At 43.3% G+C, this 25,974-nt stretch overlaps 1 protein-coding gene across 17 annotated transcripts in view; it reads right to left on the reverse strand.

Annotated features, from left to right (window-relative positions):
- Positions 1-25,974, reverse strand: part of ncam1a (neural cell adhesion molecule 1a) — a 177,782-nt gene that overhangs the window by 91,830 nt on the left and 59,978 nt on the right. The gene's annotated exons all lie outside the window — the stretch shown is intronic.

The following is a 25,974-nucleotide window of genomic DNA, read 5'->3' on the forward strand; positions in this document are numbered from 1 at the left end:
AGAGGGCAGAGGTAATACAAGACAAGCTAACACAGCTGCGACTTCTTCATACAGCTGCAAACTTATCTCCTTGTCACGGAGCTTCGCTGACACACAAACCATGCCTGGAGCGAGGTCTGGAGGAGCGACCTTGACGCCAGACACCGAGCAATAAATGACGTTACAGTGGCACGAGCATGCCGCCGATTCACATCAAGCCACACCTGCCACAACGCTGCTGCCCCCACCGGGGTATCTGGGGAAGTTTGCAGCGACAAGGCTAAAGCGGCGTTTTCCCTCAGCTGACAGCGGATGCCGACGGGCAAAGGCTCGTCCTACACGGGTTGGACCCAGTGGAGGAACAAAGCGAGGACAGATTCCGGGGCCTCGGGAGAGGCTCAACTGGTTGGTGCGCACACACATCGTCCATGATGCACGTCAATACTAATTATATTTATTTTGTTCTCCCTGCAGCATTGCATTGAAGAGACACCTTTCAGACTCCTCCTTGGTACTGCTTTGAGGACAAGTCGGCCGCCCGGAAGCACTGCATGTCTGTTTAGCTTGTCTCAAGTTTGGCGCCAAACTATAAGCAAACATGGTCACTAGCGAATGTGTTCAGGTGCCAAATGTAAACATCGGATATCAACGTGCCCTTGAACACACCAGCGAGGGCCGGTTCTATATATTTCCCTACGTGCGGCTCACATTACCTTGCCGACATTACTTAGAAGAGCTCAACAGCACAATAAAATCTTTTAAAAGATTTGTTAAAACACCTTTTCGGTGCGGCCCAAAGACGACCGGGTATATTGCTTCAGGAGTTATTATATTTAAGTTTCACTAATACATCAAATATTGAATATTCACCTTTTTCTGGGATGAAGTCTAAATTTTCCTGACTCTATCCTTTTATATGTAAAAACATGTTTGCCACTGATGCCAAGAATTGGCTTTAAACTGGTTGCCAATGGAGACCTGGCAACCCTTTCTCTCGAGCCCTGCTCCCATGAAATGCTCCCAGTGATAGAATACCCTTTTGCGATACGTTTCTACATGTTGATTTTTATTGCACACTAAAAATAATCGATGGCAGGAAATCTATCGAAAAAGATGTATCACACGCTTTGACATTTTTTTGGGCAGTTATGTAAAGTTCTGGGCAAATGTGCAGCTGAACCATCCAGTGTTTGATTTTAGCGGTAGCGTATCAGCACCCTAATGAGCAGCTTTGTTCTGACATTTTATGTTGTGCAGGTTGCTAATCCTGCCACGTGTTGTTGGGGCTCGGTTCATGTCTTTCCCTCATCCCCGCTGCATTGTCAGGAAAGAGCTTAGGATCACTCGTGTCTCTATAGGCAGAAGGCAGGTACAATATGCCGAGGGATGGAGGGAAGGGAGGCTATGAAGTGGAGGGGTGTTTGTGCCAGTGACGGATAAGCAGTGCTGGATACGTGACAAGAAACAGGATCAATGGGAGGAAAGGGAAGAGATAGGGAAGAAGAAAATCCAAAACCAAAGAAGAGACAGATGCTTCACAGCCAGCCGTGCTCCACCTCCAACACAAACACGGATGAGGGACGGCGGTAAGAGGGGAGGGAGGGAGGAGCGGCAGTTGGTAAAGAGAGAGTGTGTACTGTCGGAGAGCTGCCTTGACTGAGTTGTTGTCCATTTTCACAGAAGCTCTCATGGATTCGTTTTTTTTCTTTCTCCATTCTTGTCAGCCATCCTCTCGCGAAGGAAACAGGTGCATTTTTAGGGCCATTATAAAAGCTGCAGAAATAGCAACTAAGTTTTGAAAGACTTATAAGACAGATAGAGTATATATTCAAGCATGGAGGCGCCTTATGGTTTAATGAGCACAGGGTATTTTGGTTTGAGGCTTTGGATTAATAAAGGTTTGCGTGTTTCCGAATTTCCTGCAGAAACTCAACGCAGTTCGCACATACACAAACAAGAAAATGCCACATTGCTGTGACGGAACATCATTCCACCTTATACATTTTGTTTTAAACATCGCTCATGAAATGAGATAAAATGGACGTCTTATTCTTAAAAAACAAAAAAGAAATAAAGTGCCTCGATGTTTTAGGGGGTCGTAGGCTTCTTAACTCAGTATTCATGGAAGGGATGGTGGTGAGAAGTGAGCCTGGGGCCTTGAAGCTGCTATCACAAAACCAGACCCATCGCCGCCGCCGCCACGCACAAGCACTGCTGATTTCAAAGCTCTGTGAAATCAGAGCGATCCTCCTGGCGAGAAACACTTTGGGGCACTGGAAGGGATTTCTTTAGTGCATACGACAGCGGCAACTATGGTTTGTTTGGGTTGAACCCAACCAGAATAAGTGGAGGCACTTAGCATGAGCAAAAACAGTTACCAAGGTTGAGCAGACGGAGCTTAACAAAGAAGAGGCGCCACCTTTGCAGCGAGGTGCTTAGCAACAACAAGCTTTCGGGACATATAGAAAAAAGCTGCACGGCGCTCTGCGCTGACAGCTGCGGTTCGAAAAACAGCGCATTGGAGTTTTTTTTTTCCTTCTTTAATCCGGTGCAATCTCATCAGAAGCAGCCTTCGCCATCACCTTCTCTTTCTGCTGCATAACCACTTCTTTTGCAATTTTACAGATAGCTTCTTCTGAGACAAACAGCCACGGGGTGCAAACAGGGAGATGACAAGTGGCTTCAAGCTCCGTGATCACATCTCTCCGATTGAAAATCTCATCTGTGTGACTGCGAGGCGCTGCTGGAGGAATGCTTTGGACCGTGCTTGTGTACAGCAAACAAGCGTTTTCTCCACTAAACAGCGAATTGTCATTGTAATGGGGGTTTCAACCAGCCTAATCTGGCTGCACTTCCTAGGCAACCAAAAGCACACAGCAGTGACCGGTCTTTTGTTATATGGGAGATACTGTCAGGATGTATCACACAGCGGCGGGCGTGTCTCCGATAGACTAATTGAGCTTGTTTGTTTGACAAGCTGTCATCTGTTTGCAGAAAGTAATGGACTCCCGTCCGTAGAAATGAAGTAAACAGTGCTTTTGACAAACTGGTCAGGGGTGCCGAATTATTGATAAAGTCATTATGTTGTCTCGCATCAGTGAGGGCGCGGATGTTCAGGATGAATGAGGTGATGTGGAACAGGCTAAATGATGAATGGTCCCGTGTGTCTGAGTGTCTCCTGGCACCGTGAGAGCGGCTCACGTATGTTCCGGGCTCATAACTTCAGAAACAGCATCGACATCACCACGACTTTTAGTGCTCTGCGACGAATATTAAATGCATTTCCCTACATAATTTTCTACATGCATTTATGATGACTGATATTAGTCATCAACGTCACACCTTAAACATTACCGTTACAATTGTCATTATACTTACAATAAGTCATTTGTAATGGAAGTAAATATAAAACTGCTCTGTCTGTATTGTTATGGCTCTAAAACTACAGCAACATTACATTTGAATTTATTGCTATTGCAAAATATACAATGCATGGTATATTTCAAAGTATATGAAAGCAGTCAGAAACTCAAATTGATAAATAGTAAAATATGATTAGAACTTTGCCTTAAAGTTAACAAACGCTGTGCAGGAGGACCAGTTAAGTAGACAAACTCCAATTTATAAATGACAAGATGAAAATATAAAAGTTACAATACTACATGTAGCTGAAGTAGCAACGTATTTATGTATTTATAAAGTTGATTTATTTACGTTTAAAATATTGAGTTTACTCACTTAAAGGAATAGTGAAATCCTGTGGAGCATCCAGTCTTTTTGATATACAGTACCAGTCAAACGTTTGGACACATTTACTCCTTTAATTCAATGAGAAAGTGTGTCCAGACTTTTGACTGGTACCGTAGTAAACTAAAGGTCCTCTGAGGAAAGTTAAATTGGGATCTATTGTCATTCTAATGAAATGCAATGTGAGGCGTCCGCCTTAATAGTGCTTTACAGCTGTGACCCAGGTTAATAAAACATAAGTACGAAATCAGTCCCTAACCAAGTAATCACTGGAAATGAATACAACAAAGTGTTGGTCAGCGTGACCAACGCAGTGCCCTCCACATCTGGTGTGTTACCAGTGATGGAGAATAGTAAGCAATGTACGCCTTAAACACAGACCGACTGGGAGTGAAAGGGCCTCGTCTTGGAACCGCCCAGCGGGACGTTTAGCGAGAGATTTACGAGTTGCCAAAAGTGCAATATGAGCGGTGTAAAAGCGTGCCGGCGTGCTGCTGAGCTATTCGTGACGTGAAACTCAACCAGCAAAGGGCTGCACTGCACCAGGGTGACGACTCGGGCGGGTGCCCTCGCCCCGATAACCCACTTCCGTGGAGGCGCATGGCGGACCAGGAGACACGTTTTCGCGTTGGCCTACTTTTCATTTCTGGAGACGCATGCGAAGGGGCGCAGCTAGCAGCTAACCACAAGGTGCTAAGCCGCAGCGAGCCGCCTCCCCAACTGGGCCCCGACCGCCGCAGGCAGCCGTCCAGTCGGAGCGAATGCACTGATAAGAGACTTTCACTGCCTTCAAGTTCCTCCTTTTCTCTCTCTCGCCTCTAAGGGACACTGGAGTTTATGTAATGGGTCACAAAACCATCAAGGGATCTTAGAGCGCCAGCTAATTATACAGGCAGAAATGAGTTTTTCAAGTGGATAAAGAGAGCAGCAAGTTCTCAAATGTGCCTGCTGCTGAATCGCCGAGTCCCTCCCATGAACCGCATATGGGAATGAGCCATTTAATACTCGTACCGCTGTTTTTAATTTATGCTTTTCAAGATCTGTTTCTTTGGTTACATGTTTTTTTTTGTTGCCAATAGCACAAACAAACCATGACATTTCTGCTGTTCATCAAACCTGATGAACTGATACTTATCAGGTGCAGACGTCTGTCAGGGAAAGAGACATCTGCAATTTCAAAGATCATACAGTCTGTAGACAAACCCTCGGGTAAGCTTAATGTATTTAGAGGTTGAAAACCAAGAAATCTGATTACCAAAATGTAGGACATCGAGGAACACATCGAAATATCACCGCAGCTGCACACACAAAATGGCTGTGACTGTCTCAGCCTGACACACATTGACCAGACATAGCCTCTGATACACCATGACCATAGTCGTCAATGGGTCAGTTCTTTTGCATTGTCACTGGCCCACCGGATTTCTGGTCAATTTCCATCCCGAGTGGAATCCATGCATATTTCTCTTTCCTCATTTCCCAGATGAATCAATGTGAGGCTAGAGTTGCTGAGTAGTAACCCGACCTGCCAGATGGTTTGTTACACGGAACAATCTGAGAAGCACTGATCGGAAACTGTTACGAAAAAAGGGGGCAGGCACATTCAAAAGCTACGCGGCAGGGGAACGGACGAGCTGTCTGTCCATCAAACTGAAGCCATTTGGGAGGAGAGCGTACACATCGTCAGTGTGGTTCCTTGCACTTATTTTAGTTAATAAATACTCTCCAGTTGTGATAAGACCGATGCTCATTGCTTCCGGTATTTTTACAGGATATTTCCACCTTGATCATACAATGGTTGATGACAGGTGATTTGATTAGAACTCGTCAGAACTTTACCCCAATGAAAGGGGAGTGCTGATTTAATTAACAACATGTAAGGCCTCTATGACTGTGACATACGGTTATGGTATCGCCCCGCGTGTCTCGCGCTCTGGGAATGACAGATTCCGAGTGACAACGTGGCCCTCCAGAGGCATCGGCCTGGCTGTGGAGGCCGGATGTGTTGTGGGTGTCAATATTCTAGAGGCAATCACAGGCATCGTCCGGGCGATTCAACAGTACAGCTCTGCAATTCACCCCTGCTATGAGAATGAGACATCCACCTTCATGACAGACTGGGAAGTAACGGAAGTTGCTTCCTGTCTTTAAGAGGAGGTGTTATTCACCCTCTGAGGCTGTCAATCACCAGCCGAGCTTATCGCTTCCCCCGAGGTCCTCTTGGGTCACCTCACTCTGTTACACTGATGAAAAGCTGTGCAGAGTATCAAAGTATCGAGGTATAGAAGTATTTTATCAAATAAAAGCCTGGCAAATTAAAATATTTTGTGTTTTACCATGAGGTCCTATTCATGTGTGAGCCGAAGACGTGAAGGCAGTGAGCATTTTGTGAAGATAAACTCATTAGTAGACAGTATGATAATCTGTGATCACTATGCTCTTGGCTTGGCCTAAGGCATGCATGATAAATTATTATCACAGCCTGGAAACCTAGACCCTGGAGAAAACTTTTAATATGCGTTGTGTTGAAGTGCTCCATTCATTAAAATGCCGCAATCACAGAGACGCACAGTTTTATGACTAAAGAGTTATTAGCAGTTGGTAATGGAGGGAAATCAGCAGCTCTGGAGAGAGAAATCCAAATGCCTGCGTGGGGATTAGACATAAAAGGTGACTACTCTATCCCTCTGTGAGATGTCCTACTTGTAATGAATGTCAACACTTCTGAATGCGGACTATTAAAATGGTCAATTTCTTAACCAATTTGTTTCATCTTTTGATATTTACTATAAGGGGTTGTGATCTCCAGAGGATGAATCTAAATCATCAGGACCGCATGTCCGTTTAAATGTAACGCATATCATTGGCATACCTTTTAAATACGCTCTGAGTATTCATGCTCCAAATAGGGAACAACCTTTTATCGGGATAAGCCTTGTAGCCTGTCCTCGAGCACAAAAGTCCTCCGACTCACTCGTCACTGGGCCTGTGTTGTTTATCCCACGAGCAACACCGCTCGGGTGTATTGAACTGTCCGGTGTCGAGGGACTGGGATTTTAAGGCATGCGTTTCCTAGTTGTTTTGTTTGCTTTTTAGGGGAAGCGTGGGTTGGAAATTGTTCATGACGTTTGGAAATAACTATGAACAATTATTGATTGCCTGTGAAAAGGTCAGCTCTGGACGTCAGTTTACTATCCCCGTCTGTCGACACCAACAGGCTATTTAAATATCTCTGTAGTCTTCCGGGTTGTTACTATGTATCTTCTCTGTAATATCGCCCGTATTTTTCAGCAAAATTGTCTGGAAGCCATTTCATCATGTGCTCGCTGAAGGATTACTCTCCTCAGCTAACATCTTTCTTTTTAAAGCAATACTAAGCGGGTGAGCGATCGCTAGAGGTAGAATGCGTGGTTGATGACGATCAAAAGAGACAAGTGAACAACAAATAAATTACAGTTTAAGGAAGGGTGCTGCCATCACCGGGGGTAACATATTCAGTCAATGATTGTGTAATGTATCTCTAGCGAGATGTTGTCATGGCGATATGCTGGAATATAAAACAGTGATATTGGCCAGCGACACAAGGAGCGGTGAAATGATGAACTACGCAGATCTCGGATTGCAGTGGAAATGTAAGCTGTTCCTTTCCGGGAGGGAAAATAAGATCACAGGAATGTTCATCTTCAATCTGTTATCAGTGGGAGGTTGACTGTTTCCCACCCAAGAGCTTATTTAAATACAGTTTTAAATCGTTTGTCATTGTGCACGTCCCAAAGTTACAGATAGCGTTGATTGAGAGAACCCAATATCTGCAGAACATCTCACTGTCCGATTCATCTTAAAAACAACAACAAATGTTTTACAAAACTGTTCAAAACACAGAAGATATGAAAAGACAATTTAATAAATACCATTGAGGAGGATACCGCCTCATCATATCGAAGATTTAAAGGTGATCAAAGTGGGCACAAATCAATGTACCCTCCCGACTGCAGTAAAGGTTGATTCTGAGTTAGCCTGACATTATTCTACCCAGTGGCTCGGTTATTTAGTGGCCTCATTTCATTCATAGTTTGGTGTTTTATAAAGCAGAAAGCCTATAGTCTACGTGATGTTGTCAAGGCAAAAAAAAAAAGAAGAAAGCTGAGAACGGGCGGATTAAGAGCCTGAGCTGGTGATGAGAAAGCCGAGGATTGAAGAGCTTCTTTTGCAGCGATTACCATGGTGGGATTCTCCCAGACGTCGCTCTCATCCGCAACCCGTTAGATTGAGTAAACCCAGGAGCACATCATTCAGATGCAGATGGACTGCTGGGAATGTTCCTGTAATGATAGTCGGCCAAGGTTGTGTTGTTTCTGCGCGTTTTGGCAGACAGGTGGTGACCGAGTACCCCCCTCAGTCAGAAAGATAAAAGAAAACATTTTGGATTTCACAGGTGGAAATGTACCTCGTCATCCCGCAAACAACAGGCGATTATGTGGGAGAAACAATGTGGAATGCCAGATAAAAACAAGTATTCCAAAAGTGTTTTTGCAAAGGAGGGATTTGGTTGTTTGTCTTTATTCATATTGTTTTGGGGCAACAAAAGGAAACCAATACATGAGTCCCGTAGATTTCTGCCTGAATAAACATTTTGTGAAAAGATCCGGAATACAGCAATTTTGTATTTTCGTGATATTGCATCAATTTTTTTTTAAATGGCTCTAGTAGTTTACAGGGAAAGATGAACTCAATTCACCGCTTTTTACTCTGACTTTCATCGCAACATGGTAGGTTCTTGATGTTCACCCAAAATTTGCAGCTTAGTATCGCAATACATTGACCTGTTGCTCCTGTATCCTGATGCGTAACGTATTGGCATCCTATTATCCGTGGAACCACTTCCATCCAGGGGTCGACAGCGTACCGCAGGCCCGGCTCTCCGCCTCAGCCAGTGAGAATCTGCAGCGAACGCTGATTCAGTCGGTTCCTAATGCAGGTTTCGCTCATGCTAATGCACATAGCAGAGCCATGAGAACTCCGGCTCTGGCTGAAACGTTTGACCACTTGCGGTAACCACGTGGAGCCCTCGGATTTCCACAGCGTGCTCAGCTTTCCTCTGTGACTGGAAAAGTCAACACAGCGTTAAGGAGGAAAGTAGAAATGCGAGGTGAGATTCGTTCTCCCATCTACTGTTTTTTGGTTCCCTGCTTGAGAGGATGAATCCTTTACTGCAAGTGATAAATGTTTAGGTTTGGATTCCTTTGAAAAAAAAGCCAATCTAAATAAACCCTCCAAAAATCCCGTTGATCGCGATACTGTCCCGGCTTTTATGTAACAGACGGAGCTCAGAGTTTCCTTGTGTGGGTTCTAAAGAACGCCTCGGGTAGCAGCACAAGAACAAAAAAACACTGCAGTCTTTTCCTGAGTGTTTTCCTCATTTCCTGGGAACTCAGTCCTCAGTCTGAAAATATTATGACTGGAACCGAAAGAGTTATTTTGAGACATGGGAGATTTATTTGTCTTTAAAGCAGGAGACTGGAGATGAAGTTCCTGTTAAAAAAAATGAAAACATTTACAAACTGAGAGAAGGAAGTGACTTTGATTATGATTTTAGTGTGTGTTCCGTGCGAGACAAAATAAGCTCACACGTGTTACAGTGAACACATGTCTCCTCTAAAGTGGAGCATTAAGAAAATGAATGGTTTGAAAATGACCTTTTCCAGTCGCCTGAGGACAGATAACGTGTTGAGGAACACACTTGTTTTACACTCTGCAGATTAGAACAGTGAATGAACCCCTCGAGTGAGAAATACTGTTGCTTTTAATCAGCAGTCACCAAGCACGTTGTCCAGAGCCTCTCTTTTGCTTTTGACATCCGATGAGACCGTCTGCGTGTGCAGTTGCGGTAGCTGATGTCAACGTGCCGGATTTTTAGTTATGAAGCCAGAACTTCTCAGTCATTTCTTTCGGGCCGTGTGTTGGGCCACAAAGTGCAGAGCAGGCAAATGCAGCTGCTGGTTTCCATCCTAAAATCAGTAGAAAAGCAGCAGTTATGGGGGGAAAGCTGGTAATGTGAGAGTCGCTAATGTCATTGGCTATTACCCCCAAATACCTCCGTTCAAGTCTTGATGGAAAAAGTCACGAGGCCAAGGAAAGATTTGAGGAAAAATAATCCTATGGCACTTACACATACTGTGAAGCACATTTTTTTGTAGCAACTTTAAAGCGTCTTTCCTTAGCATTTAGATTTCGTTTAGATTTCGTTCTGCACGATCTTATTATGGCTGCCAGTTACATCACTTAGTTAAGGACCTTCCTGAGCAGAAAAGAGTATTTGACTAAGAACACAGTACTGATTCGATATTAAAATAAGTTGAAGCATCTAAGTAGGAAATAGGTAGAGTTTTGACTGTGAAAAAAAGACTGAACCAGGATGAACAGTGAATAAGGCTCTGGAATCTGCAGGGGCACCAGATATGGCATTCAAACGCACCTCACACGGACTACACGTGTCCATAGCAGCAGGAAACAAAGAAGATGCAGCCCACTTTGAAAATGGAAATGGTGAAATATACCTAAACATAAGACCCACACACACTCAGGTACTTCTCCCGATGAAAGACAATCCCTGTCCTTGTGATCAGGTCTAAATTTAAGAAGCAGGCTCCCCAGATTTCATGAAGCGTTTGTTTCTGATCAATGCAATTCGCTTTTCTAATGTGGGAAAATTGGGAAACCGACATCTGCAGTGGAAAAGAATACTCCAGAATGGTATTTAAAACAGATGGTTGTATTAACTAAATACATTCTTTCCATTTCTAGCGTGCTCTCTGATCCAATCACTGATCGTTAGAACATTTCTTTTCTGCATTTCTGCGGTGAACAGTTGAACAAACTCATCTGATCGGGGATTCACTTATTGATGTCCACCGCAGATAACAAACTCTCCAGTGCGTAATATTACAACCAAACATTCACCAAAGGAGAATGTCTTGGGCTCATCTTAATGTGAAACAGTTTTAATGACACCCGTCCGACCCGGAGCACAACGGGATTGAAACATGAGGACGAAGGCGTAGAGACGGAAGAGAACCGGGAATGTGTCCTCTTTTTTTCACACCAGATCACCAAAAGGCGGCATTGTAAAAATGGTTGGCTCCCGCTTGTGCTCATTTCAGCGACAAACTTTAATTGAGGCCCGGGGGGAGAGGAGACAAACGGGGAGATAATTATGCCTTCTCAGGGTGCTGAATTGTCAGAAAATACCAGCACAGTGCCCCCGAAAAGACACCCATACTTCTTGACCCGAGGGATTGGAAAGCAGGCGCTGTATATATATATATGTCGATGGTCAGCCCCCACGTACCAACAGCACTAATGGAAAATAGCTTTGGATCAAATGATCGAGCTCATTTCGAAGTACATTTTTTTAGTGTCTCATAGTAGGAAATGAGCTTAATTTATCTGTTGAGGTATACCGATAACTGGCCTGTACTATGGAAACAAAAGCTCAGCGTCCATTGCAGTACAGTGGTAGAGTTCAACTTACGTGATAACCACTAAGCCGATGGGAGCCGCTATCAACTTGCCAAATAGCCTTATTGAGTAATTGAACCGCAACCAGAAAATAAAAAACGCGGCTGAAGAGCCAGGGACGTCACCCATAGCTGCTCGAAGACAGATGCTCTGGCCTGGATTTGCTCCATTTACTGAGCATTCAAGTAATCCAAAGACCTTTAAACCAGCAATTGAGACCATGAGCTCTTGTTTGTAATGTTTAATGAGGACACCAATGGCTCGGGTAAGGCACTTGTGTATTGGCCTGATTTTTTTAAGCCAATACTGCCTGGTAGTGACTTTAAAAAAAAGAGAAGCATTGTTTTCATGTACAAATGTAATTGTAAAAAAAGCATCCAACAATACTAGATTAATATAAATTAAAATATTTCTTATCTACAAACATCAGACAAGTTATCTTTGTATTCTTTTACTGTGGCAAATGGGCTTCCATAGACAATGCATGCAAAGGAATACGACATCAAAGGGAGAAGTATCTGGTCCATCGCCATAACACATTTATAGCAATATCGCATTGTGAAAGATTGTCACAAACAGCGCTGAAAAAAAAGCATTTTATACCACAAACGAGGGCCGATATTGCTCCCCTCGCTTGCCGTTAATCAGAAAAGAATATTCACTTTGACAGCTATCTTTCATCTGGATATTTTGGGGATTTCCCACTTGATTCACAAGAAGACAACATCCGGGGCCAAACATTTCATGTGGAACCAGACGCAGCACTGGAACGCGGAGTAGACTTGAGATGAATGAGAATGAGAAGTGATGAATTCATGAGCTCTGACAGATATCCACACATGAATGGACTCGGCCAGCGTGTCTAATGCTGTACCAAATAGCATGAGATATTATCCGGGGGGGGATTATCATTAATAGGAATATTAGTACTTGGGATCGACCAGTCAACAGAGTGACTGAAAACCCTAAAATTTGATTAAGACAATGTATGAAAGGGCTTTGTGTGAACAGCACTTAGACTATCAACTTTGGGCATCTTTCCTCTTTAAAGCCTACATGCTAAATGCATCCAATTATGGAGCGTACTTCTGACCTTTACTAACTGGTTTGAAACGTTAAATATGATTGAGATCATATTAACGTTGTCTGTTCATGCTTTGTCGAATGGCCAATCAACACCTTCCACACTTTGAATCTACGTGTGAAATACCGCCTCAATAAAATGAGGCTTTATTGAGGCGGTATTTTCATTCTGCTTGGGATGCAGAATACTATTTTTATATGATACTAGAAAAAGGTGGGAAGTGGCGTTGTCTATGGTTGTGACATTTACCGGTCTGATGATAACACACCATTTGCGTTCCTCATTAATATTCATGTAGACATAGAAAACAGCTTGAGTGCAATTTCCCACCGACCCGATTGGTCTCACCCAGAAATAGAAATTACAAAACCTCTTAAAACCAAAAAAAGATTTTTAAAAAGCAGAACTGAGCCTGTCCTGTCTATCAACCCCATCACACAGCACTCAGCTACTTAAACGGTGCTGTTGTGAAAGATGTGGGGGGAGATGTGCATCGCTCTCTATCCTCAAAAGGGCTCGCTGCTTCCTCCGTCCCTGCGGCGGTGTATCTCCTTACTAATCAGATTATCTCCCCTCTGCACGAAACTGGTCACCACCCCCTAAAGTCCTCATTGAACAGGCTGGATAACACGAGTGGGTGGTTCGCTTCCTTTGTCCTAATGACGAGTACCTTTGCATTATCCCAATGTCTTGATGGAAGATGGATCCATTTGAGCAGTAATAAGGGCCTCAATGTTTGTTCAAAGTATGTATGTATCTTACATGATTTTTAGGGAAGTAAATTGATCAATTCTTAGCCAAGCTGAATGTGCCAAGTGGTAAACTTTCTGCACAAGACTTGACTTGGTGAAGACAAATTGGGCCAAAGCCTGAGGAGGACTTTTTGCCTCAACACTCCAATTGCCTCCGAAAGTGTTTACTAGGAGACACATCTAACACACTGTACCAGACAATTTGCTGTTGTCAGTGGAAGCTTTGCAGAAGCTGCCAGAATTATTTTAGGACACCTTGGAGCAGTGAAGAGTGCTCTGGATTTTAAAGAAGGAGGTTGAGGCAACAGTGGAGATCATTGCAAGAGAGGATGGCAGATTCAATTCTTTAATGGGTGTTTCTATGAGATTCTCTTTGGATTTATAACTTACAATAGCTCCGCTTGTGTCTTTGTTCTTGTTACCGCTTGTATATCCGTTTAACCCCTAACTGGTGATTCTGCCTCTCATGGGTCTATATGCACAAAAACAGCATTTTTCTAAATACAGTGCTTTTCTAAAAATCCAAATTGCTTTAAATCCATCCATCAAAAGGTCCATGAAGAGTTGCTTCATAACTCTTTCAGACATTTACACATTAAAGAAACCAGCTTTTTGTGGGAAATTGTAGATTATATGAAACTGATGCATTATTACTCTTCCAGTAGCCGAAATGAATAACAAAGAGTGAGGATGAGGTTATTTTTTTTATCCACAACGAAATGAATTAAAGTTCATCATCATAAACTAAATAAAGTGTTGGACTGACACGTTTCTACCGGTTAACGCTTCATTAGTTGTGTTTAGGTTTTGCTGGGAGAGTCATGTAAACGATCCATTAAGCCAAGAAAGCAGCGGTACCACAAACGTTTCTCGGTCTTTCAGTCCGAACACTGAGTCACTGAAAGTAATTTCATCTCTATATATTGTTCTTTAAACTCACCAATGCACTTGTGATGGGATTTTGTTGCGTAGTTTGTGTTTCTTAATCTTTTTTTTTCATTTTTAATATCTTTTCCGGAGGATCATCCAAGTGACTGAACTAAATCCAGAACTGATTTCTTGGCCTCCTGTGTTTCAAGGAGATTTCCCCAACAACCTTCACTGTGTTGGTCCTCAGGGGGGGAATCATACCAAATATCTTGTAATTAACTAAGTGACCGTAGCGAATGCCCATTGTTTTGCAGCTTGCCCATCTGTGACCATGCAGCCATCCAATCTCCATGCTGTTGCTAATGGAACAATATTGATCGTGGCTGTTCCATATTCAGAGCGAGAGAAAACACACACACGAGCGCTAAAGAGTGAGAGGTACAACAGGGCCGATATAGGCCACATTAGCAGCTCTGCTTCGGTCTGCCACGGCAGAAGGAGGTATTGATTTGATGGACGGTATTGGGCTATAGGAGGGGGGTGAAGGTTAGATTTTGAGGCCATAATGTTTTGGAGAAGTGCACTGTGTGACAGTTGTGTCATCACGGAACATAACGGAATGTGTTTATTTAGTTTCTGAGGAATGGAAACACCGACAACTGTGTCAACTCCATGCAAACTGAGCAAAGTCTATTTAAGCTCCATCGGCAGAAATACTGACTACACTGTATAAGAAAAGAATTGCCTGTTGAAGAAAGAGAAACAAGGACATGTGCATCCCATAAATAACTGGAGTAACTCTACTCTTTGGTTGGTTAGACTTAAAATCTTGGTAAAATCCCTGGAACTGAATTTGAAGGTAAAAAAAAAGTCACGTCCTTTAAATGGGGAAATATCAAGTTTTTTTTATTCAGTGCATGTAAACTAAATGTCCTTCAACTGACCTCGGCACAAATAGTGGGAGGGGAGGGTCTAAGAGTTGCTATATAAGAAAATTAAATAAAAATGAATATAGACCTGCCGAATGAGATGCTGGGTGCAGAAACATTTAGCAGAGGAAAATCCTCATACCTATTTGTTGTGTTAACAAGAAAGAAGAGAGATTCAAAAGAGGATTGGACCAGAACCTCACTCACAAAAAAGTTCCGACTCGACTAACACTCATTAGTATTTGTCGTCAATTAGTCGAGTTAATCGAAAGATGTGTAAAAACGGCCACCAAGGTTCTCACAAAAGCACCCACGACAAATCCCGTCTTTACTTTAGTGACACAGCTCAGCGTCAGTAATCTGTCTGTATTGGCGAGGGTGACAGCTTTTAGGCATACATCAATATATTGTTTACCTGGTGGCAATGGAGGGACATTTTAATTGCACTGACCATCGCTGAGCCAAGAAAGAGTTGTCTGGCAGGCTAGTTTAAAACAAGAAAATTCATTGAAGAACTAATGTGGTGGGGAAATGGAATCGGGATTTCCGCCAGTGTATTACGGGCCTGGCGGAGCGCCGCAGGTTGTGACTTCTGACAGGCCGAGAGTATAAAGACAGCAGTAACGTCACAGAGTGCCGCAGGGCAGACACATTTTCCTTTTTTCTAATTACTGCTCATCAATAGCGGTAAGACTGTAATTTGTTTCGGGCAGAAGAAGACAAAGCAATCTATTACTGGGTTATGATGAAGATCAGACTTAATGCGGGTGAAAGAACAGACAGTGGGCGAGCTCAAGAGCTCTCCAAGTAATGGCTTTCGACATTTCGAATCTTAGTTCTTTCCGCAGTCCGGGGGGGGCGTTTCATCTTTCGTTACCGATCCTCTCTGTAAAGCGCCGTAACTCTAAAATGTCGAGGAATCCCTTCGATCAGACCGGGTTTTCAAAAAGTTTCCAGACCGAGTTTCCAAACAGAAACAGCCGTGACCTATTGCTCACATCGACGCCGGTCTCCCGGGGCTCAAGCGCCGACAGTCTGAAAGGTGTGTGTGTGTGTGTGGGCGTGTCGATGTGCTCGTATGGGTGGATGATGATCAGGATAGTTTTGCTCTCAAATCAGCAGCTATTGATTCATCTGACACAGCAGATAAATAAAGCTGGCCATCCGCGAGGCGTGTGTGCGTGTGTGAGGCCGGACAGCGTTTCACAGTAGCTGAAGCTGCGGTGATCCACTAATGGGCTCGTGCTGCCTTGTTCCTCATTGATCCGGCCATCGGAGGGCTCGCCGACGGCTTATGAGCCACATCCTGCATCCTACGAGTCCCAACACCTCAGAGTGGGAATCTCTCAATTATTAGATCATTAAGGAACCGCCTTAATCGCACTTCCCCGTCACCGCCTTCGTGATAATGCTCCGGGTTCTTCTCATGCAAATGGTGAAAACAACATAGTCCAGATGTTAATTTCCTGGTATTTATTACCCAGAAAACTGAGCGGGAAAGTGAGCATGCTCAACAGTGCACCGCGTTGCATCAAGGCCGTGTTGCATGTTAGTCACAGACCACTGAGCGACGTGCAGCCCATAGAAAAGCTTTTTGGTGACTGATTTGATACACTCAGGCTCATGAGCGTACCCACGAGCACGTTACAGCTGCACTACATTGGTGTTTGCTGGTTGAGAGCTTGATTTACCCGCTCACCTCGAAAGAAAATGCCACTGCCAGGTTCATCTTATATGAGAGGGAGGTGGAGCAAGTGCAAAAGTTGCTGCAGCCCCCCTCCCCCCTCCTGTGAAAGGGAGACAACTGCCCAAGACAAATGACAGCTTTGGTTATTTGCTCAATTCGCTAGAAGAATCGCAGTAACACAAATTGTATCTTGTCTGTCTGAAAAGGAGGACGATTTGATAGCGACGCGTTATGCTTTTAGACTCCTGTGTTGATTAACTACACTGGTGACATGCAGGGAAGTCGAGGCAGGAGCAGCAAGCCGAGTGTCTAACAGGTCAAATAAACTATAAAATTTACTGAAGCTAAAGCAGAGCAACAAGACCAGCATACTTGTGTAGGGAAAAACGTAAAAACTATGTTGCTAAATGGACATTTTGCAAATCACAAGGCAAAAACGATTGCCAAGAATGAAGATTTCTTTTCTTAAGTGTCCATAGAAATAGAGTCTTTCTTGACCCACTCTTTCTTTCAAAGTAAGATTGAGAAAGTATAATTCAAGCTTTGTAGTAACATGTGTTATTATATCTTACATTTGTGATCACATTGGGTCTCTTGTTGTGTGAAACGTCATTGTTTGTGTTGGTCGGCATCCTCAGATTAGACTGCAGATGATTGAAGTCTGATTGTTGGTTATCTGTTCAGTGATGTTACTGCAGTCAAATACAGTATTATTGCCCATCATTCAAAAATGTGTATTTCTAAACACTTATAACAAATGGCTCCTTCTCCGTTGAGCAATACGTATGTATTATAGGACAACCCACTCCTGCAAACCTGCATGATTTCATGGCTGGAGAAACAGTATATTTACACGGCCTTTGTGATTATCGCTCCAGAAAACAATCTGGGAGAAGTGGACTGTGTCACACAGCCATCAGTCAAAAGCCGCACACAGTGTCAAGAGGGAAGCCAGGTGAAAAATTGCATCTGGAGTACAGCAGAATGCCGCACATGTTGCCCGCCCCCCGGGGAGGGACTGCATCAACTCAACAGCACAAGTGGTGCTTGTATTCCCTTAGCCCCCGTTAGAAATCCATCCACCCGAGTCTGAATTTCTTTTTCTAGAATTGTCCAATCCTGCGTGAGCTCCTTGTGGGTCAATACCCCGAAACCCGCTTAGCTAGAACTCTTCAGAGGGGGAACTTCAAGCCACTTGCCTTAAACAGATGAGTAAGATGTTGTGACTTTATAGAAAATTGTCAACAGTGTTAATTCATTTAAAAAGAATGCATTCAATGAAATGCGTGCGTACCACAAGTCAATGTTAGCTATGTTTTAACATCACAAAGATACCATCTGTTAAAATCTACTAGAGGACGGATTCCTAATGCCATTGCCCGACAGCCAAGAGATTATAATGAAAATGATGGTTGCGCTTGTCGTTGCACGATCAAAATAGGAATGTTCCAGAAGCACCACAACTGCCTTCACATTTCAAATGCATTTATGTTGGTAACAGCTTATTTCTGCAGACAAAACAAATCAAAACATACAAAAGCGATGTGTTTAGCAGTGCTTTCTAGATGGGTGGTTCACTTTATGAGTATGAACCAAGTACAAAGTGTTTGTCATGCAAATTTATGCCAGACATCAAATTCTCCCCTGTGTACTTTTTAGCAATTCAGTTTTAAGATCAGAGACACGTTTCTGCTTCAGGCACAAGACAGCAGGCTCATGTTCTCCTTCCATGACGTCTTTCTTTTCAAGAAAGAATGATCCCAATCCTTTTGAAAAGAAAAGTAAAGAAACTTTGCATTGTTGAGCGTCAGAGTGTCATCAGCTATTTGTATGACAAGCCCCAGTGGTCAGCTGCTCTAACAATTAGACACCAGCCTGCACAACCCACACACGTCCACAGATTAGCCTGGATAAACGTCAGCAACAACAGATCTGCTGGTTGCCACGGCAACTGAACACACTAGGTGAATAACAATGTACTCCGCTGCTGCTGCTGACTGAAGACGATGACCAAGACCAGCAGGCTTCGCCTCGGGTAACCGCTTTAAGTAATGAGCATGGGGAGGCTTTTATTTTGACAGGGTGTCACCAGTTAGCAACAAGAGAAACTTGCCTCTTGGTTTCATAAACAGACTTCTCTTGTTCGTAAAGTGCGAAAAATAGAAACTAAGATTTAAAAAGCATCTCGAATGAATCGTTGAATATTCCCTTTGTGTGCGCTTGCAATGGAAGATGGAACGTGGACAAACAGCAGAGCCACATGGAAGGCCGGTGTGGAACAGCAGTGTACAGAAGAAAGAGGAGCCTTTAACTTGCACACACAACCCCAGAGAGTTGCAACGGGCGCGGTGACATGTAGCACTTACTGTCGGGTAATAAGAAGTCACTCATGTTTGAAAGGCTGATTCCTTGTTTACCAGACTGAAAACAGTTGCTTCATGTTCTCACATAACTTTACACAAACTCAATAACAGGCAATTCAGCAGGGAGCTGCACTCCCAGAATGCTGCTGAGGGTCATTTAGTGAATTCGTCCACCTCTGTTTCCAATTTCAAGTTGACATCCTTCCACTGGCGTCTAGCATCTACGAAAAGGTTATTTTCAAATACAAGAATAAATCTATAACAGACAAAACATCGGTATTGGTGCATCGTGAAAGTTCTGCCTCTGATGGACCTGTGCTGCAGGTCCATCAAGTATGGACTGTATAAAGTTAGCCATGCCTTGCACCAAAACGCCACTCTGATCCAAAACTCCAGGAAACCAGGGAAGAGAGAACGAAGAGTGAGAGAGGAAGAAAAAAGAAGGACAAGAGAAGAAACAACCAAACAAAGTTGGAGTTAAAGTACAGAGAAATATTCTGAGGAAGAGAAACAATCAATAGGAGGGACATTGGAGGGATTTCAAGGTCTTTCTGCTCGTTCATCATGGGTAACAAGGGTATGCTTCTGAGACTCCACAATAAAACCACTGCATGCAGCATTTACATATGCAACTCGTTTACAAGGCACGGCCGTCAAAGCAACAGGAAGAGAAGAGCAAATTGGAGCTGATCAGAGAGAAGGATGGTGCACAAAATAAAATGAATGGAATATTTTCAGATGTTGCACCAAATCACCAACAGCAAACTGGGAGGTAGGGGCCTTGTGAGGAGCAGCAGTGAGGAACGGCCAAAGGATTTGGTTTCCAATAACTCTTCGGCTGTGGTGAAATCACTCTAAATGTTTCTTCAAAATGTTGGTAGCATTGTTGCATTAAAGAGACATACAAATACTTTTTCCACATTCTAGCTGGTCTGAATCTATTTGTATCATCGGCACAGGACTAGCATGTTAATGAGCATGCATGGGGACCACAATGCACCACATTGCACCAACAAAAGGCACAAACAAGGCATGTGCTTTGCAAACACTTTACGGGGAAGGTTACGTATTCATTATGTGAGTGAGAAATTCCGAAAGCAAAGCGATGGTTTTTGCAGGTGTGTCCATCACAGTCAGTCACGGTCAGCTCCACATATCTTTTCTTTGTTTGAATTATTCCCCACTTTGACCGACCAAGGACAAGCCACAAAAAAGAACACACAACTCCACACTACCGCTGTGTGGGTAAAATTACTAAAAAGCAAAAATACTATTTCAAAAAGCCAAGGTTATGCTGTAGTGTAGGTCGGTGTTATTGATAAGCTAGATATGAAAAGTGGCAGAGATAAATACAATGGTAACTTCAATTTGGTTCTCAAAAATCATGAACTTTGAATCTTCTTTTCTGTAATTGTGTTGCTCTTCATTTCATGGCATTCTCAGAGCTTAAAGAGTGTGATGTTAAAAAGAGTTAAAGTGCTGCAGCCTTGTGATCAGACATTCATCGAGAAAAGACATGCGCATGCATATTTCTCTCCCAGACGATCCGTCACAGCGGCTTGAGGAAAATGTCAGTGCTTGCTCAGGACAGGTAGGGGTTATTTGTGCACACCGCTGCCAAACAACATCCAAGCACCCGGTGACCTTTAGAGAGCGCAAGAGGGATATTTTTTATCTGTATGCTAAATCCAACCTTGGAAGAAAAATCCCTCAAAGTGTCTTGCAGTGAACGCTAAAAAGAAGATGGAGAGATGAAACGTGAAGGTGGTGATCAATTCCTGCTGTTTATGTGTTTGTGAGAAGAGAAGGGATTCCTACTGGGAGCAATTATTTACGGTATGGAAAACAAGGATGTACACAATGTTGTCTTTCTGGCTACATAACGTTAACCAGATACTTTACTGTGCTCCCCGCGGACTTTAATCTATTCCCGTTCCAGAGGCAAAAATCATCCACCTCAACTGCAGTAAATCTTCTCATACAGTGTATTGATCCCCTTTACAGTGGTGTGATCAATTTCTCAAGGACAGAAACTCACCTTATCTCCAAGATCGAACACATCTATGTTTTAAAGGAAACGGTGTCTCCTCTCATGTATTTCACACACCTTCCCTCTGATATTTAACAAACAAAAATCTTAAAAAACGCAAGTGAAACCACATGTTTGTTCAAGTGGCTAACCCGTAAATGGCAATTTAGCTCATGAACAGACAAAGTAACCCTTTGGATGTTTGACCTAATTTGAACAATATGTTTTCCAACTAAAAATCCATGTTGCAGCCGAAACCACTGATAGCCACCTCATTGTACACGTGGCATGGGAGTATGGAATTATGTACTTGGTTTGGATCAGCAGCACACAACCCTTGTATTCCATTCCCATTGGGTCTCAAACGGTACAATGCAGATACACGTCGATATGTCCAATCAGTGCACTGAGCTCGCCTACGTGCAGCCCCTTTACTCTCAAGGTGATCTGGGACTGAATAATTGATACAGCTTGGGAAGAACTAAAGAAAAAACTTAAATGTGATGGAAAAAATGTTGAAAATAGACAAATAGATTAAAAAAAAGAATGAAGTCACAAGACTTTATTTTGGCAACTTTGTAAGTGATTTCAGCCAGATGGTTTGTCATCAAGTTATCAAGTTATTGCCTTAAAACATCTTTACACCCAGCAGGAGATTTGTGTGAGAATTTTGGCGAATGAATATTGCGGCATCGCCCGCAACAAAACTGTGTGAGGTGCCAACATGCCAAGCTGAGTCGGTAGGGTTCTTTTTAGTGAAAACAGTCTAAGAAAGACCTAAAAACTTTCAACTGCGTTGGGAAACTTTTTCTTCGGTGCTGCTGGGGTTTGTAATTAACCTTCATGACAACGCGTGATCCAAAGCTCATGTGCATAATAATCATGCAGCGTCAGACTCGGCTCGGGTCGGAACAGACATATGCGGCCCGAGCCTCATTCTACATGGCAGTGGTTTTGAGATTATTTTTCCTATAAGAGGACATGGCTCGCTAAATGGATTTCTCAGTACATCACGGTCAGCCTGCCCCACAATCTGTCACATTTTACAGCAGCTCAGTCTGAGCTCGCATCCGTTTGATCGAGTATGGCTTTTTCTTTCATGAAAACTTATGGATGACAACGCATACGCCACATACTCGATTCAATGTCCAAGGGGAATTTGGCTTATTTTTCATATTAATAAAAATCAATCATTCGCTGGAACATGTAGCATTCATACCGATGGAACCGGCCTCAAGGTAAAATAATGAAAACATTAACCAGTGTGCAGGCTGCAGTGGGGGTGTAGCATGAAGGGTGACCTTTACACGATGTAAAAGCACAGCAAAAGTCCTTTTGACTGATGATTTGATTGTGCTTTGACCCTGTTAACCCGAGTCTCCAGTAAACCCGGCGTCCAAGCACTGCTGCTCTTGCTTCCCACTAGGAATAATGAAACAATTGGACTGGTAAGGGGACCTTCAGAGGAAAAGAGGCCACCTCATTAAAAGCCCTTCGTTCATTCTTATTGCATTACAGACATCTTTTGTGCTGCTCTCTTCTCCCATTCCATCTTCTAATGTATTCATCGCAGCCATTCACTGGGCAGAGGCCTTGGAGAGTCGCTGCGCGTTGGGGGAGCTGCAGTCAGCAGATGTCGGTATAGACAGTGTGTTACTGTGGGAATCTTATGGAGGAATGCCGCAATCTGGACGTGTAACTTAAAATCATTGAGATGCGCAAGATGAGTCGGAATCTATTGGTGAAAAATATGTTGAGCAGTGCATTTGAACGTGGACCAATAAGTGCTCCAGCTCGTCATGTTTTGCAGGCTTCACGTGGAATGTTTCAATCTGTGAATTCTGGGATTCTGGACAAATCCCCAAACCATCTGGTTTTAAGGTAACTGCCAAGCCAAGCTAAAATTGACTTGTTGAATTGAATTATTGTTAAGGTAAGGGGAAAAGTACCTCCCTCATTACCTCGTTTTCATTATAGGTAACATGTAACGCGAACAATAAAACGATAAACTTTCAGATATCAATATTTTGCGGTATTTACAATGAAGACATGTGGACAAGCTGCATTGCAACGAAGAGGCCTGAGGCATAAGTACTATTTTAATATAACGATAACCGGCCCCTTGTGGTGAAGAGCGAGTGTAGCCAGAAGGCAGAGCTAGGAAGAGCTGCTGAACGTTGCGGGGGAGAAGGTCCGCTATCCCTGCAAACCAACCCATAATGAGCAGATGATAATGGTTGGTTGGATAATAGTCATTAGAGTAACGAGGAGCACTTATTTGCGGGGGGCAAAAAAAAAGCCTGCTTGGTTGTGGATCATTTTAGTTGTAATTCATACATTTGAGCTGATACGGACTTGTGAATTCCATTCATTTCTGCGTGCGCTCAAATGAAGCAAAGTTTGTGATGTAAGACTTCCCATTTCATTGATTGCCGGGGAGGTTTCTCCTTAACTTAAGTCCATTCCTTGCCCATGTTTCCTGGCTGACAACCTGAAGGGCTCTTGTCTTTTACTTCACAGTTTTCATTACTAGAGACACTCTTAAAGGTAGAACATCAAAAGAAGCCAATCTATTGAGATGAAATCAAAGGCGCTGGAGCCAGAACAAAAATGCCAATTTGGGCAAATGGGGTTCAGTGAGGTTGGACAAGCAAATAACTGCCACCACAGTTCTTGTGATGCCTCAATATCCCTTAAATTATTATTACCACATAAGTTGAACTAGTCACTGAGACCAAAATCAAACCTTGACCAGAACTTCAAGGCAGAAGTTTTTAACAGTCATTCAGTACAATGCAAGTTTCCTCACCTGCTGTGTGGATTTTAAAGGAATGGAGCACAAGTGACTTCGCCAGATTTATTGCGTGTAAAGAGGAGCCTCTGACATGTCTACGAATGCCATTTATGGAACTCGTGGGTCACGTCATGTCAGATTCAGCCATCTGTCTGACACCTGGATGAATCTCAACAAGTGAAACCCTAGAATACTAATCAAGTGGTCGCCGTGAACTACCGTCCTGTTCCACTGCTCGCATGGTGACATGGATCGGGCATTAAATCAACCCGCCTCCTGCGCTCATTACCAAATTGAGTTTCTGTCTTGTCCTGTAAGCCCGTGGGGCGCTACAACAGTTCTCCTCAGCCCTCCCGGACAACTGTGAGAAATAATAAAAGGAATGGAAGACAGTGACGGGGGGAGAGTGTACTACTCATCCATATCAAACAGACTCCAGCATAGTGTTTCAGCAAGAACACAGGAGACAGCAGGGGAGGTATTTGCATTTTACATGTCCTCTAACCTGCTCTCTACGTCCTGTCCTTGTCTGCTACGCCCCCCCAAACACAGAAGTACAGACGTGCAAATCATCAGCAAGGCTCTCTGACACACACAGCAGACACACTGCTGCTCTGCGCTCAAATTTTACAATTGAAAAAAGGCATGTTGTTTGCCTACTGGGGATATTTATTAAGCCAGAACATTATGTGATTATTTTAATGATGATCCCGAAACACTGAAGATTGCAAAATAATTTAAATGAAAGAGGAACGTGGGATCCGTGTTCTTGAGAATGTGGGGGGGAATTTCTTTGCGATAACGTTGCAAAATCATTAAATCAACAGAGGCCTTGGTTTAGCTGAACCATGAGTGGTTATTGTGGAGACAATGAATCCTCGCTTGCCTCGAGCCAAAAGAAAACCCAACCTGAATTAGCATCTAACCTTCTGAGAATTGGAAACGAGGACAAACAACTGGGGCACGCGAGGCCATATGTGCACCCACACTTGCACAAGTTCTCCTCATTCAATCCAATGCTCCCTCCGACCAACTCGTCCTGGAAGAAATCCAATGCTGATTCTAACCACACACACAAGTAGTTCTAATCTAAATGTTTCACCTGGTACCAGAACTTCAATACACTTTTTTGACCATGGCTAGGCCGATAGTTTCGATTTTTCATAACTTCCAATCGTGGTCAACTCGAGTTCACCTTCAAACTATCAAATCCCACAGACACACTGCTGCTAAATCAGTTTTAATCTTTTCAAAAAAAAAAGAAGAATTATACTACCATCCATATTTGTTGGGGTTCAGCCTTTGGACAAACAGCAAATTCCTCTGTTCAAAAGATCCTAAAATCTTCATTTGAAAGACTAATAAAATACACTTGATACAGTACCTTCTCTCATTAAGCGCAGTGCAACGTGTTGGGTGGGCCAATAGAAATATTGCGGAGTGCCACATCCATAGAAAGAGACGGCTTACTGATGTGCAGTTGAGGACTTATAATTCCCTCGTCACCAGTGGGCGGACATGCTGCTCCACCGGAAACAGCCCTAAAACCACTTTGGTACTATTCATGAAGTTTTTTCCGGTGCCAGTCCGTGGGTTCTCAACACGTCATACATATATATATATATGTATATATGTACATGAATGCTAAGGAGAATGTCTAGGGATAAAATTATTCTGCTGATAGCACATTCTGAGACACGGTGCTGTCAATTTCCATTGCCAATCTTCACAGATTTAGTCACGCTTCTTGCCTCAAGGGTTCCCGTTTTATATTTTAGAGAATGTGCACCGTGAAAAGTCATGGAAGTTCTGACAGATTTCCGAGCAGAAAGATGGTTTTCTCTGGAGGCGGTAAGTCATGGAGCCTGATTCCGGCAGCAAGTGTGTGGCATGTGTCTCGTTCTCTAGATTCACACTTCTGGGTAAAAAGGGCGCGAATTTCCCCCCGAAATTGTGTCATTCTGGTTGAAGGAGAGTTACGAGCAGCTGTGAGAGAAATGTTTGAAGGCAACATCAAACATCTACAGTCTAGGACCTCTCTGATCTGTTACGCTGCACACAGTCTGAGAAACAGGCTGCAGCTAATGACAGAGGGGTCACGGGGACGCACACATTACTGTCACCACGGAGTAATCAGGGCTGACATGCAGCAACTGAAACCTTCCACGTTTTAGTTTAAGGCAGACGATCAGAAAATACACATCAGAACGCCTGCTCTCTAT

The sequence above is a fragment of the Gasterosteus aculeatus genome, chromosome 7 (assembly GCF_964276395.1).
Source record: "Gasterosteus aculeatus chromosome 7, fGasAcu3.hap1.1, whole genome shotgun sequence".
NCBI lineage: Eukaryota > Metazoa > Chordata > Actinopteri > Perciformes > Gasterosteidae > Gasterosteus > Gasterosteus aculeatus.